At 47.6% G+C, this 5250-nt stretch overlaps 1 non-coding gene across 1 annotated transcript; it reads right to left on the bottom strand.

Annotated features, from left to right (window-relative positions):
- Nucleotides 1-2246: 2246 nt before the first annotated feature.
- LOC119574738 lies at nt 2247-2439 on the bottom strand. The gene has a single exon (XR_005228903.1). It is a non-coding gene; the product is annotated as a small nucleolar RNA SNORA23 (small nucleolar RNA).
- Nucleotides 2440-5250: the final 2811 nt, after the last annotated feature.

The following is a 5250-nucleotide window of genomic DNA, read 5'->3' as shown; positions in this document are numbered from 1 at the left end:
GCCTCTGACATCTCTTTCTCTTACCCCTCCTCTTCCTCTTCTTCTTCTTGCCCCAGTCTGCCCACTCTTCTTTTCCTCCTCCTCATCGGTTCCATTTCTCCTTTATCTCCTCTTCTTCCTCCTCCTTCTCCTGCTCCTCCAACTCCGCCCCCATCATATCTCCTTTCTTCCTCCTCTTCCTCCTCCCCCTCAACCCTTTCCCCTTCCTCCTAACCTTCCTCCTCCCATTCTCCCTCCCATTCCCCCTCCTCCCGTCCTCCTCCCCCTCCCCCCCTCCTCCTCCTCCTCCCCCCTCCTCCTCCCCCTCCTCCTCCTCCTCCTCCTCCTCCTCCTCCTCCTCCTCCGACCCGAAGCGCCGTCGTCATCCCGACGAGTCCGCCATCCGAAACTGACATCTATAAACATGCGAAGTTGTCCCCCAACGCCTTACAAATCACGGTGCCCTTTGACTCTGTAATGGGCGGTGTTTTGCCTGACAATGGCCCTTTGGAGTGATCAGACGCGGGCCTTTGTTGCAAGTATGAGCGAGGACAGTCCGCCGCCCGCCTCTGTGCATTATGGCCGGGCGCAGCTTCTCCGTCCCTCCATTACTGCTTAAAGTGCGGAATTATTTTTAATTATCCAAGTTTTATTAAGCTTGTAAAAACGAGAATGCTGAGAGAGAGAGAGAGAGAGAGAGAGGAGAGGAGAGAGAGAGAGAGAGAGAGAGAGAGAGAGAGAGATTGACTGACTGACTGACTAACCTAAAAGAGCAAACGAAAAAGAGGAAAGACGCGAAAAGGACGAAGGAAGAGAGAAAAGGGACTAATTGACTATATTTGTTATAATGAAAGGAATTTGGGATGTAGACCGTAGAAAGGCCAGAGCAAAGCGAGACTGAGGGAGGCCGATAGCCCGAAAAGGAAGAGAAAGAGGAAGCGGAGATAAAAAGAGACAAGACAAGGTGACACGGGGAGGGCGGGAGGGAGGAGGGAAGGGGCGGAGGGTCACGCACCGTCGGGTCGGCTGTCGGTGACGGACTGGCGTCGGTAACCTAATGGATGCTGCCGCCCTCCGGCCCGCGTCACTGCCGGTCACACTCCGGTCACTCCGAAACAGGCCAGTCACTCCGTCACACTCCGCTCCCTCCCCGTCACTCCGCTCTCGCTGGCCGTCACACCTTTAAAAACCAATCGTCGGCCTCCCCGTCTTCACTCTTACTGTCAGCTGTCTTGCACGCCTGTCCCCCGCCGGCCCGTGGCTGTGACCTCTGTCCTTATCCTTCAGACCCGTGACCTCCATGTCCTGCCCCCTACCCCCCTCTCTTGGCTTCCCCTCCCCCTCTCCCCTCCCCCCGCGCCGCTTAGAGATTTAGGAAGGTTTTTTGGGTTCGGTTCTCTTTGAAGGGGAGGTTCTACTTTTTTCGTGTCCGGACCAGTTATTTCTGGATGCGATTTTTCTTCTTCTTTTCTTTTCAACATGGGCCGTCAGATTGCCGACGAAAGGCATTATTTCAAGTTGTGTCCAATATTTGTGTACGTATGTCTGTACGTACATTGTTGTTTGTGTGTGTGTGTGTGTGTGTGTGTGTGAATGTATATGTGTGTATACATACACACATTCACACACACACGTTCCTTTTTTAATGTTAAGTATTTTCGTAAACTTGCTCGTGGTTGGGAAGCTTTTATTTCTGCGGCGACCGATATGGTTGTATTTGATGGAATGTGTGGTTCTTCCCGTGCACAGCAGCGCCCTGCAATGCCCCTTTCTTTGCGAGAAGTACATATGTACGTTCCTGTTCCCTTTTGTGTACGCTTTAAAAACACGCACAGCACAAAAAATGAAGGAAAAATGGCCAGAACAATAATTTTTGTGTCCCTCTGGTGGCTTCTATTTTTGGTTTAGCATTTTAGATACAAGTTGAACAGTAGCAGGTATTTTTGTGTATATCCCGTATCACAGCAGTGAAGAAGTTTCCCTTATATATATATATATATATATATATATATATATATATATATATATATATATATATATATATTTCATATATATTTATTTATTTATTTATTTATTTATTTATTTTTATAGATATATATACAATATGCATATATATATATTATATATCTATATTATATATATTTATATATATATATATATGCATCATATATATAATATATATATATATATATATATATTGTGTGGTGTGTGTGTGTGTGTGTGTGTGTGTGTGTGTGTGTGTGTGTGTGTGTGTGTGTGTGTGTGTGTGGTGTGTGTGTGTTGGTATATATACATATACATATATATATATAATATATATACATAATATAATATACATAATGTGTTGTGTGTGTGTGTGTGTGTGTGGTGTTGTGGGTGTGTGTGTGTGTGTGTGTAACACACATACACACACACACACACACACACACACACACACACACACAACACACACAACACACACACACACACACAATAATACACACACACACCATATATATACATACATACATACATACATACATACATACATACATACATACATACATATATATGTATATGTCTATATATTTATACACACACACACACACATACATGTATATATTATATATGCTTTATATTTGTATATGATATTTTCTATGAACTTGTCGAGGCTTACATCTGCGTTTCTTAGACCTATTTCTTTCCCCCTCCCCCCCCCCTCGATCTTCTCTGCCTTGTCTTCTCAGTCAGTCTCGGGTGTCTCGTCTCGAAGACACCTCTCCACGTATTTGTTTATTGGCATTTGAGCGTTTGTTCTTTTGAATCATCTCCCTCTCTCTCTCTCTCTCTCTCTCTCTCTCTCTCTCTCTCTCTCTCTCTCTCTCTCTCTCTCTCTCTCTCTCTCTCTCTCTCTCTCTCTCTCTCTTCTCCCCTTCTCCTCTCTCCTCTCTCTCCTCTCCTCTCTCTCTCTCTCTCTCTCTCTCTCTCTCTCTCTCTCTCTCTCTCTCCTCTCTCTCTCTCTCTCTGTTCCTTCAATTTGCAACACCTGCCTTTATTGTTTCGTTCGCTATTTTATTATTGGATTCTTTTTTCGTTCCTCAGTTTTTTCTTGTTTTTTCTCTCTTTCCCTTCCTTCCCCCGTTTGTTTCTTCCCTCTATCTTCCCCCCACCCCCTCTCTCTCTCTCTCTCTCTCTCTCTCTCTCTCTCTCTCTCTCTCTCTCTCTCTCTCTCTCTCTCTCTCTCTCTCTCTCTCTCTCTCTCTCTCTCTCTCTCTCTCTCTCTGTTATTTCTCCACACGCCATGACTATCGCCCCCCCACCTAACTGTCCGCCATAGCCCTGTCCACCTTCCCTCCGGACCTTCTCTTCCCACACTTTATTCCGTCCCTTTCCTTTCTTCTCCCCCCCCCCCCACGCCAGCGTTCCCTTAGGTCGCCCAGGGGTCGTCAGCTCCCCCCCCCCCTCCCCCAGCGCCTTCGGGTCGTCGGAGAGTCCCCACGTCCCCGGCCGGCCATCGGGGGCGCGGACGAGCTCTTGGCCAATAGATGCCCCCACTTCATTAACAACTTCCAGACCTAATGTCTCTGTTTGTCGCCGAGGATCCTCAACACGCGGGTCGGGATTGGCGATTGGGGATTCAAGTTTTCTCTCTCTCTCGCTCTCGCTCTCTCTCTCTCTCTCTCTCTCTCTCTCTCTCTCTCTCTCTCCTCTCCTCTCTCTCTCTCTCTCTCTCTCCTCTCTCTCTCTCTCTCTCTCTCTCTCTCTCTCTCTCTCTCTCTCTCTCTCTCTCTCTCTCTCTCTCTCTCTCTCTCTCTCGTCCAGCTTTCCGTTCTCTGCTGCTTCACGGCCTTGTCTGGCTTGCTCTCGATCTCTCATTCGTCTTTGTTTGGCTGTGCTCTGAGCGTCCGCTGCTCTCCCCTCTTTTGTCAGCGTTCGTTTCGTGTGCTTCGGACGGCCAGAGATGCTTGAGTTGACTGTGTGGCAATGCTAGTATTGCTTGCCTAGATTACTCATTTGCACTTCATTCATTAACAAATGTGCGTATATACATATATATGAATATATATATATATATATATATATATATATATATATATATATATATATATATATATATATATATATATATATATATATATATATATATATATATATATATATATATAATATATATAACATAAACTACTACATAAGTGTGTTATGTATGTATCGATCACACAACAAGAAGAGAGAGAGAGCAAGATAGAGAGAGAGAGAGAGAGAGAGAGAGAGAGAGAGAGAGAAGAGAGACTTCTCCAATCACATTTTGACACCGCAAGAGCTGATATCTCCTCCATAGCAGTGGCGCTATGTTAACATCGACTCATTCATAAATCTCCTCATTGAGTAAGTCCGCACAGTGCATTTGCGTGTAATCCTCGAGCGCCACCAGAAACAACAAGAACGACAAAGATCAGGGCAAAAGTTGCCTCCCTCCGCCCGGGCCGTCTCCAGGCGGGAGTCACCACCGCCGCACCACCGCCACAACACCAGCCCGGCAGCGCCACCAGCGCCACTGCCACAATTAGGTTCATTACTGTTTACGAGCGGGCGCTCTGCCTCCTCCCTCCTCCGGCGTTCCAGGATTCCAGATCTTGGAGGCACTTACGGGCGAGTCGCTCCCCTGGGCCGCATCCTGGAGCCTCCCTCGTCGTTTGCTCGCGGCTCCAGTCAATCCCTCACTGACAGACGGCGCCGCCACTTCCAGACCTGACCTGGAAGCCGATAATATGGAACCTGAGATCTTCCGCAGACGCCTCTCTTGATTCCCGTCTCCTCCCTTCCCTTCTGTCTCTCTCTTTCCCCTCTTCCCTTCACGCTCTCTCTCACTCTCTATCTATCCTCCCTGTCTCTCTCTCTCTCTCCTCTTTCTTTCTCTTTCTCATTCTTCTCCACGCTCTGTTTCCACTTCGCTTCCTTCTTCCAAACCCTCACCCTTTCTCCATTCTCTTTCTTTCGTCTCCCCCTTCCAACTTCCCCTTTCCTCCTTCCTCTCTCTCTTTTCCTCCTTGCCCTCTTCCGTCTCCCCTCTCCCACCAACATTCCCCTCGTTGCCATCACCCCCCTCCCTCCCTGCCCCCATCTTGCAGTCTTAGCGGCGTTGTGTGTGCTAATGAAGGGCGAGAGTAGGTTGTGATATGACACTTGGTAGTTTCGCCCCCTGGTTATGTGCGCCGGAGGACGAGCGCGATGACTGCGGATGGAATAGGGTTGATGACTCGTGCTTATGGTTGATGATGAAGTCGTGTCAAG

Source organism: Penaeus monodon, chromosome 6, assembly GCF_015228065.2.
Source record: "Penaeus monodon isolate SGIC_2016 chromosome 6, NSTDA_Pmon_1, whole genome shotgun sequence".
Taxonomy (NCBI): Eukaryota; Metazoa; Arthropoda; class Malacostraca; order Decapoda; family Penaeidae; genus Penaeus; species Penaeus monodon.
Note: the sequence above shows the minus strand (reverse complement) of the source record. Positions and strands in the feature narration are given on the sequence as shown.